The sequence below is a fragment of the Alexandromys fortis genome, unplaced genomic scaffold, assembly GCF_014885135.2.
Source record: "Alexandromys fortis isolate MF-2015 unplaced genomic scaffold, M_Fortis_MF-2015_v1.1 scaffold_16, whole genome shotgun sequence".
Taxonomy (NCBI): Eukaryota; Metazoa; Chordata; class Mammalia; order Rodentia; family Cricetidae; genus Alexandromys; species Alexandromys fortis.
Window position 1 is genome coordinate 13,217,465 of NW_026067893.1, and position 10,013 is coordinate 13,227,477.

General features: G+C 48.6%; 2 protein-coding genes across 6 annotated transcripts in view; both read right to left on the reverse strand.

The window, feature by feature from the left end:
• The window catches only part of Borcs7 (BLOC-1 related complex subunit 7), a 172,979-nt gene that overhangs the window by 76,207 nt on the left and 86,759 nt on the right, over positions 1-10,013 (reverse strand). The gene's annotated exons all lie outside the window — the stretch shown is intronic.
• Positions 1-10,013, reverse strand: part of Wbp1l (WW domain binding protein 1 like) — a 57,429-nt gene that overhangs the window by 36,349 nt on the left and 11,067 nt on the right. Inside the window, exon 2 of one of the 5 annotated variants that reach the window (XM_050146501.1) lies at positions 8,556-8,639. The exons of the other annotated variants lie outside the window; for them this stretch is intronic. The gene's annotated coding sequence lies outside the window, so the exon portion shown is untranslated. The remainder of the gene's footprint in view (positions 1-8,555; positions 8,640-10,013) is intronic. 5 annotated transcript variants of the gene reach the window in all.

Sequence of the window (10,013 nt, forward strand, 5' to 3'; positions counted from 1 at the left end):
GTCAATGCAGAATTAAATTAAATGCCGAATTTACCAACTTAAAAAAGGAAGTCACACTAACCTAGAATTAAGCAGGATTACGTTGTCAGAATGCTGTAAGTTAGCCACTGCTCATCACCCGGAGCCATGTCTGGGGCAGCCTTTGTTGACTCTACCCTCTCTCCCCAGAGAACCCTCCACGACAGCAATGCCAACGCTACCCTTTGGGTTCTGGTTAATGTCCTGTTTTAAAATACACTGCAGCATATGTATATTCTTGGCTTTCACTCTTTCATGTCTTCCACCTAAGGTTTTTGACAGTGTTTACAAAGCCACCTGTACATCTGTAACTTTTCACTCGAGCCGGTTATTTGTTGAATCCTGACCATGAGCCGGACGCTGAAACTCTACTCGGCAACACCTCAACTCCACAAGCCCACGATGACTGACTACCTCTCTGCGGTGGCAGAAGCCGGAGCGGGTGGCATTCAGCTGGCTGGGGGAGAGCACAAGGGTTCCTTATGACACAAGAGCCAAGATACCAGAAGACCAGAGTTACCAGGGCAGGGGGAGACTCCAATCAGCAGACATGGGGCTCAGTGGCTGCCGCGCGGCTATGTGCACAGATCGCCTGGCGGTACTGCTGATTCCCTTTGGAGATCACACTGGAGCTGATGGCAGTGGGTGCCACGGAGACTCGGGGCCTTGGCACCCCGTGTGGTGAACTGAGGTCTACAGGGGAAAGGACTGAGAACGATTCCTAAGAGTCTCGTTTGTTCTCAATATATCAGAGCCCATACAGGGACGAAGCTGGAGACATTCCTGGGCCTTGGTCTCCACTAACTGTCCCTGCTCACAGGTCACGTGACCCACCGAGGTTAGGCAGGAGAGCTGAGGGCTGGGGGTAGAGACTTTTACAGTCAAGGAATGTAGAGCAAGAACGGTGTTGTCAGAACAGGACACCTGCCAGGCTTCCGGGGTGGCAGGTGCTCTGCAGACCCAAAGCAGCCTCATTTCCAGGAGCATGGGCAGCAAAGACCATCGAAAACCACAGGGGGCTGGAGAGTTGGCTCAGTGGTTAAGAGCAGTGGCTCTCTCCCAGAGGACCCATGTTCAATTCTCCGCACCCACAACAAGCAACTGTCTGAAACTGCAGCTCCGGGGTATCTGGTGCCTCTGAGGAGACTACACTCATACACACTCCCACATACATATAATTCATAATAAAATTAAAACTTTGAAATGGGTATGGAAAAGTTGGAATACTTAAAATATGTGCCTCAAGAAAAGTTAAGGGGTCAAAAGAAAGATATCTCTGTGCAACAAAACCATGAACCGACGGAATGATCCTGAAGCCATTATTGTGGGGAATGCCACGGGTCAGATCCCAACCCCAGACAAATATTCACAGACTGCTGCCAAGCAGTAATGCAGAGATTGCTCAGCTGCCAGGAACCAAGAATCCAGGCTTATCTGTGTCCGGGAGCTGGACAAGGGCAGGCGCGTAGCAGGCCTGCTGAGGCAAGAGAAGTACACCCGCGCACAGAATTCTGAGTCACTCGGCCTGTCCCTTCCACAGAGCATCCTGAAGAGCCTGGGACTGCTCTCCTCCTCTGGGGCTTTTCAGGGAAGATGGCTGGGAAATCAGTCCTTGGCCGCAATATGTAATCACTTGTTCCTCATCAGATGACATGCAGAAAAGGAAGATTCCAGCGGCTATTGAGAGTTCCCATGTCCCAGACAGAAAAACCCAGGCCTGAGTGAAATGAGGTAAGTCATTCAAGGACGCAGCACACCTCACAGGAGATGGAACTGGCATTTCACCCAGGCCTGTGCGCTCCCAAATGGTTTGGACACACAGAGAAATAGTATTTTGATATTAATTACAATTGTCACCGGGCTCATTTGTGATATCATGTTCGGGGTTTCCTCCAGCCACCCAGAGGAACGGAGGTGAAGTCAGTCTAGTCCTAGGGGACTGGTATTTTTAGTGTGTGCTGCCAAAGCAAGCAGAACGTTTAGTTACCCGGTTTGGGACAAAGACAAGCACTCGCTGAGACAAACACAGGCCCTGAATAATTAATAAAAGGGCTGGGTAGAAAGATCAACCTAAGGGCTACTGAGGGACAGAAAGGCACAAAGGCGGCTACAGAATCATACGTCAGGTTTGTGTGAGGAAATGAGCACACCGGGCGGAGCCGAGCATGGATGCATGGAACATGTCAGAAAAAGAATGAGAGGCGGGAAGAATCAAAGCACGGGGTACACATTTGCGATCCCAGTACTAGGGAGGCAGAGGCAGGAGGATTACCACAAGTCTGAGGTCAGCCTGGCATACACAGTGAAGTCTAGGCCAGCCAGGGCTGTCTCAAACAAAAACAAAAACAAAGCCAGAAAAAAGAGAGCAGCGAAGATCAAACCGTGACAGGGGTTGGAGGCTGACACACAGGTATGTCGAGTCCCTTGAGTGGTACTTCTTCCTGTGTGGAAAGCACGACAGGAGCTCCACGGCTCTCGTTCCACTCGGGGTCCGAGGCCTATGTCCCACTGCTTTGGTTGTATTTCCTTCGATATGGCCTTGGGGCCTTGGAGCTGGCTTTGTCCTAGGTGTCGGTGTTAGAGGAGCCTGGGTGGATTGTCAGCTTATTTGGGTTTGCTGAGGGAGGGTCTCACTTTGTAGCCCAGGCGACCTGGAATTCACTATGTAGCGCAGAATGCCCTTCAGTGATCCTACTGCCTCAGCCTCCCCCTAATGCTGGGATTACAGGCATGGGCTACCAGTTTGGCTTTAATCTCAGTGTTTTAAAAGAATAAGAGAAGTCAAAGTTGCAGGAGCCAAAACTCACTGGCAACAGTTTCCACTTCTGCCACCCAACAAGAAAGTCCTGCTGGAGTGGAAAGATCAGTCTACAGGCATTCCCTCCAGGGAGGAGCATCCGCTATAAGGGGTCCAGAGCTTGGGAAGCTCACACTGATACTAGGCATCACTGACAATGGACAGACTCTCCCAGGAGCTGCACCCTGAACTCCATGAAGGACAGAAAAGTCTGGTTTTGTGCCAAAATGTGGGTGTAAACAGTTCAAGTCTAACCGGAGAGGCAAGCAATGGAAACCAGCAGGCTGTCAGCAGACAGTTTTCATGTCTCCTAACCCACACTAGAATAAAAGGGCCAGGGATGCCGCACAGGGATGGAGTGCTGGCCTAGTGTATGTGAGGCCTGAGCAGTAGGCTCCGACTCCAGCGCTGAAGGAGACAATAATAGAAGGGCTGTGACAGAAACAAGGGGGGCGAGGTCACATCGACCGTGAGGTTCACACCCAGATGGGGATCCCAGGCTCCAGCAAAGCCTACTTCTTTCATTTTTATGTCAACTTTGGGCAAGATAAAAATAACCAGGCGGTGGTGGTGCATGCCTTTGAACCCAGCACTTGGGAAGCAGAAGCAGGTGGATCTTTATGAGTTCAAGGCCAGCCTCGTTTACAAAGTGAATTCCAGGTCAGTCAAGGCTACACAGAGATACCCTGTCTCAAAAAAACAAAAATAAATAGATACGTAGGTAGATATGTAGGTTAGGTAAGTAGATAGATATGTAGGTAGGTAGGTAGGTAGGTAGGTAGGTAGGTAGGTAGGTAGATATGCACGTAGGTAGATATGTAGATATGTAGGTAGGTAGGTAGGTAGGTAGATATGTAGATAGGTAGATAGATATGTAGGTAGATATGTAGGTAGGTAGATAGATATGTAGGAAGGTAGGTAGATAGATAGGTAGATATGTAGGTAGGTAGATATGTAGGTGGGTAGGTAGATAGATAAGTAGGTAGATAAAAAGTGAATAGGTCATGATGTTGTACCCTCCTTGGTGAACATGCAGCCGCAATGATGCCAGCTTATCTCCTCCTCTAAGGTCTAAGCAACTTGGGGGCAAAAAACTAAAAGTTTTTTGATAAAGTCTCATGTAACTAGGTTTGGTGAGAGTCCGTGTCTCAACAAAATAAGGCAGAGAGAGAGAGCAACTGACAAAGACACCCAAGCTCAACCTGTGAGCTGTATACACACATATACACAAGTGCATGGGCACACACATACATACACACCACACAGAGCAAGGAAGGAAAGACGGATGGAAGAATCCATCCTAATGAGTGAGTGCTGGGAACATTTTCCTGGCCACAAGAATGGAGCAAACCATTACCTGATCAAGAGAGAAACTGAGCTGAGCCAGGGTTCGGCAAGTTTGATGAAGGGGCTGGAAAACCCTGTGTATGTACCTGTTTACTATTATTTGTTTTTTCCCCATAGTCCTGTGTAGCCCAGAGTAGCCTCAAACTCGCCACTTAACAGAGGACGACCTTTATTTCCTTTATTTCCCTCCGCCCACCACCACCTCGCAGGATTATAGGTTGCAGGATTACGGGCTTGCGCCACCGTGTGGCCTTGGGCCTCACTATCTGCAAATCTCCAATTTCTCAGCTGAGGAATTGCACGCACTTAAACCATCTCAGAGGTGAAACTCCCTTTCTCCCGGTAGTACCAGAACATGAGCTAACTTTCTCACACGATTTTTCATGATATGGAAAAAGGGTGAAGCTACTTGGTCCCCATCCAGTAACGATTAGCAATACCTGGAGGCGACCTTTTAGTATAAGGGATGGTGAAATTAAATAGGGTCAAACTGGAAGCATAGTTTAAGGAGCCGCGCCTTCCCTCAATTCCTGGATCTTACACAAATGATCTATTACACACACCTTCTTGCAAAGGATGCTTAGCTTTGTGTCACATGATACCCAACCTAACCCTGTATTTCCAATTCACTTCAAAAATACCTTCAGCAGCCGGGCAATGGTGGCGCATGCCTTTAATCCCAGCACTCGGGAGGCAGAGGCAGGCGGATCTCTGTGAGTTCGAGACCAGCCTGGTCTACAGAGCTAGTTCCAGGACAGGCTCCAAAGCCACAGAGAAACCCTGTCTCGAAAAACCAAAAAAAAAAAAAAAAAAACTTCAGCAGGGGTCCCGATTATGAAAAGGGCAGGAGCAGTCGGCCAAGCTTTCTTCCCAAAGCTTAGGGGAGAGGGCTCAAAGTGTCTTTTTTTTTTTACTACATTTACATATGTGCCCACTGAGTCCAGAAGAGAGCATCCGATTCCCTGTATAACTAGAATTACAGACAGCTGTGAGCCACCACATGCGTGCTGGGAATCAAACCTGAGTCCTCTACTAGAGCAGCCTGTGCTCTGACCATGGGCGTCTCTCTCGCCTCCAGAAAGTGCCTCTGAAAATGCATTCCCATTTCAAAGAGTGAAACAGATTAGCAGGTGCCAACTTCGTCACCTTTACACACACACGGCTCTTCACAGCCCGACTCTTGAGAAAACTCTTCCAAGGTCCCTGTGTTCGAAACAACAGGAAAGGTACAGCTCCCCACGAAACACACCCAGCCACCGTGCTTCCTTACGAGGAACTCAAGCAAGCCAAGAGAACACAGAGAGTCAACTCAATGAAGACAGACGTCAAAATGCAGAAGCTACTTTCACGCCCATGTCAGCGGCAGGAAGGAACAGGATGTTACTCGTCCCCACTCGCCAGAGGGGACAAGAAAGGTCTGAAAATGTGCAGTGACCTAGATCTGGACTCAGGATGGCTGAGTGAAGGGACAGAGGTCTCCCGGTGGGGCTCCAGTGACTGATGTCCTGGAGACCTACCTTTAAACTAGACTACGTCAGGGAAGCTTTGACATGAACCTGGACCGGCTAACCTCTCTGGGCCATGAGCAATCCAGAGTTAAGGAGCCTGTGAGGCTGCGTCAGAAGGAAGCTGTATTTCCTTCCCAGCTACTGGCTATCAGAAACTAAGTGGAGGATGAATGTGAACTTCAAATTTAAAATTTTTTTTTTAATTTATTAGGCATGTACAATGTTTGCCTACAGGTATATATGTGCGCAATATCCATTCCAAGAGCCCAGGGAGGTGAGTAGAAGGAGCTGTGAGCTACCATATGCTTGCTGGAACATGAACCCAGGTCCTCTCCTAGAGCAATAAGAGCTTTTAACCACTGAGACATCTCTCCAGCCCTGAACTTCACACTTTTGATGCGAAGAGCCTGCACGCAAGTTGCTACTGATGCTCTGGGTGAAGTGTGGAGGGGTGGTTTGGTCCAAATCAATGGCGGGAGCCACAAGTAAGCTTTGTCCATAAAGCAGGAAATCCTGACCCAGCCAAGGGCACCTGCGGTTGAGGAAGGAACATTCCTGTTACAGATCACAGACGACTGGAGACAGAGAACGTGAACCTAGAGATGCGGTGGAGGCCAATCTGCGTGCTCTCAACTTGATGAGGCAGATCTGGGTAAGACGACCACGCCCTCTCATCTGAGATCCAAAAGAGCTGACAGAATCTGAAAACTTTTTAGCCTCTCTAAGAATGATCTGGCCTGGTCAGTAAAAGCACACCTTTACTCCCAGCACTGGAGGCAGAGGCAAGCGGATCTCTGTTAGTTCAAGGCCAGCCTGGTCTGCAGAGTGAGTTCCAGGACAGCCAGGACTACACAGAGAAACCCTGTCTCAAAAGAACCAAAGCACAGACCCAGCATCTCCTGCCGCCTGTGACCTGCGACACAAACACCGGCAGGGCTCTCTGAAGAATGAACACACTAAGAGAAAGCAGGTGAGCTGACAGGATCCGCTCAGTTTGCTGCTAAGAGAAAGAAGGCAGACAAGAAAAACCGCCAGAAACCGACCACACCAAGAGGTGCCGGCTGTCTTCACTCTGAAAGCATCAACCTAAGCACAGTCAAAACCAGGAACTGTGGCTCAGTGAGACTGCCCAGCAGGTTAACAGCGTTTGCCGCACAAGGCGACCGAACAGCCTGAGTTCAACCGCTGGAATCCAGAGCCAACTCCTGAAAACTGTCCTCTGACCTCCACATGCATGCCACGGCATGTGTGTGCCCACACATTCCTATACGCACACAAATATAATAATAAAAAATAGCAATAATAATAATAACAAAGATGGGGCTGTAGATGGCTCAGTGGTTAAGAGCACTGGCTGTTCTTCCAAAGGACCTGGGTTCAATTTCTAGCAACCACATGGCGGCTCACAACTATAGGGGTATCTAACCCCTCTTTTGGCTTCTGTGGACACAAGACACACCTGGCATACAAACATAGGTACAGGCAAACAGTTATACACATAAAATAAATAAATCTTAAAAACAAAAATAAGCCAGGCGGTGCTGGCGCACGTCTTTAATCCCAGCACTCAGGAGGCAGAAGCGGGTGCATCTCTGCGAGTTCGAGGCCAGCATGATCTACAAGAGCTAGTTTCAGGAAAAGCCCAAAGCTACAGAGAAACCCTGTCTCAAAAAATTATAATAAAATAAAAATAAAAAGAAGCATAGGGCACCTAGGACCCCTTTCCGACCACCCGCTAGCAGCACCATTAGCTCTGGCGCCCTCCCGTCCCATCTGTCTCAGCAGTGTGGCCGTGTACCATGAGGGCAGCAGGCACAGTTAGCCACAAGGGACCAGGAGGTACAACCCAGGCTTCTAGAGAGCTGAACGAGGAGAGAGGCTGCTAGCGGTGGTTTCTTCACGTCCCCACATCTCGCTGACCATTGGTGCAATCTCAGACGAGTAGGAATCTCGAGAAATCCTTTCTACAGCAGCAACGGAGGGGAGAGTCTGAGTGAACCGTCCACATCACACGGTAAGCAAAGGGTGAAAGAGGAATCTGTGTCAAAGGGCATGACAAGGGAAGGGGTGGGTCTGGTTAGGGGGTTACTATGACCAAAACTAGACCTGCTTAGGGGAAACTGAGCCGCTGCTGCGTGCTCAATGCCAGGCACTACCTGAGGGGCAAGGCGCTCAGCTCTCTAGGTCTAGACCACATAGTGAGACTCTGTCTTAAAAATCAAAAACCCAAACAGAGAAGCTGAAGTTAAAAGAGCATTTCTGGTAAAAACAGAACTGAGAAATCCAAAACAATTGCTTATGAAAACTAATAATTCACATCATGGGCTCAATTCTGTAATACAATTTTTACTCCTAGTTCTTAAATTCTCATATACAAGATCCTCTCCTGCTACATTAATGAATTATTGATGAATTATTGTCCATCTCTTGGGATGTGATGGGATACAATGGTTACACTGAATGACAAACTCGTACCTTTCTTAAAAAAATGTCCAACTTACATATTTGGTAAGAGTCGCAGATTTCCTAACCGCAGGCCTCTAGTTTATGTCTGTCCTTCTCCAAAAGAGACAAACTTCTCTGGCCATGCAGACCTTGAATCACAGAAACGGTTGTGTTGGCGCTGCCCTGGGCAATGCTGACAGAGTGAGACAGAGTGAGACACAGCCTCTAAGGAGCATGCGCAAGGAGCTCGGCTCAGTTCCCAGCACTGGGGAAGAGTGAGGAGGCCCAGAGAAGTTAGATAGCCCTGGAGCCAGAGCTTGAATGGTGGCTCAGCCACCTCTGCAATGACCATCGGAGGTGGCTGGAATCACTGTCCCGCCTAGCAGATAAAGGAACTTAAGCTGGACCAAAGACTGGATGTTTTTCTTCAAAAGACTTACACAACTGACCAACGAAGAACATGGAAAGGACTGCGGCAGAATGCTTGCCTAGCACATGTGAGGTCCTAGGTTTGATTCTCAGCCCTGGAAAAAATAAAAATGTACAGAAGCAACTTCTCCACCGCAATCAACCAAAACAACCAGCAAAAGTCAACACCGCTAGTCACTAGGAAGATGCAAATCAAAACCTCAGTGAGAAATCGTCACACCCCCCTCTGCCATGGTAAAGCAAAACAAAACAAAATAACCCACACATTAGCAAGTCTTGCAAGTAATGAGAGACATTAGAACCCTCATCCACAGCTGCTGGGGGTGTGAGGAGATGCAGCTGCTCACCAAGGGCCTGTCCAGCTCTCCAAAGTTAAACATAGACCTCTACAACACATGATCCAGCCGCTCTGCTCAGATTATCCAACGCAAGTTTTGAAAATTTCCTAAAGACTTATATATGCCAAAGGTCATTGCAGCACAGCTCAGACAGCTCAAACATCAGCTGACGAATGCCAAACAAGCGTGGCGTGTCAGGAGCTGCACATGTATGGAATTCCCAGAGAATAGAGATATTTAAGTAACAGCCTGGAGTGGTGGCACATATCTTTGACCCCAGCACCCTTTCTGAGGCAGAAGCAGGCGGATTTCTGTGAGTCTGAGGCCAGCCTGGCCTACATACAAATTCCAGGGCAGTCAGGGCTACATAATAGAGAGATCCTGTCTAAGAAAAAAAAAAAAAAAAAAAAAAAAAAACAAAGTAGACAAGTAACAAAAATAAAACACAGTAGAGCAATACAGAAGAATATTAGTGGGTCATCAGAAGGCAGGAAGGTCGGAAACATGACACAGCAAGGACGCCGTTGTCAACTCCATGCTGAGTAAGAAGAACTAACTATAGAAAGTCACGTGGTGACTCTTCGCCCCCTTCCTTGAGACAGGGTCTCCTGTAGCCCAGGCTGACCTGGAACTTGCTGCGGAGCCAAGGGTGACTTTGAGCTTCTGATCCTCCTGCCCTCCACTCTGAGTACTGGGATTTCAGGCATTCACCACCACGCTGTGGCTGGGATGGAGCCCAGGGTTTTGTGCGTGCTAGGCAAGCATTCTACCAACAGCAATGTCCCGGGCTCTGAGAGTTCTCTCCGAGGTGAGGAAAAGGTTCTGAAATTCAGGTAACAGTGACAGTGGCCCAGTGTTATAAATAAATTGAAATCTGCTTTCCGTTAGGCTGGGCCTCTGAAGGCGAGATGGCCCTTGCCACCAGCCGGTCTACTCCAGTCTCCCAAAGCCACAGCTGTCACTCTTGTGCATATGCTCAGATGACCAAGAAATACGATACCAGGTAAGATCTCTGTATGAGTTCAAGGCCAGTCTGGTCTACACATCGAGTTCCAGGCCAGCCAAGACTACACAGTGAGACCCTGTCACAAAAAGCTATGGAGGGAGGGAGGGAGGGAGGGAGGGAGGGAG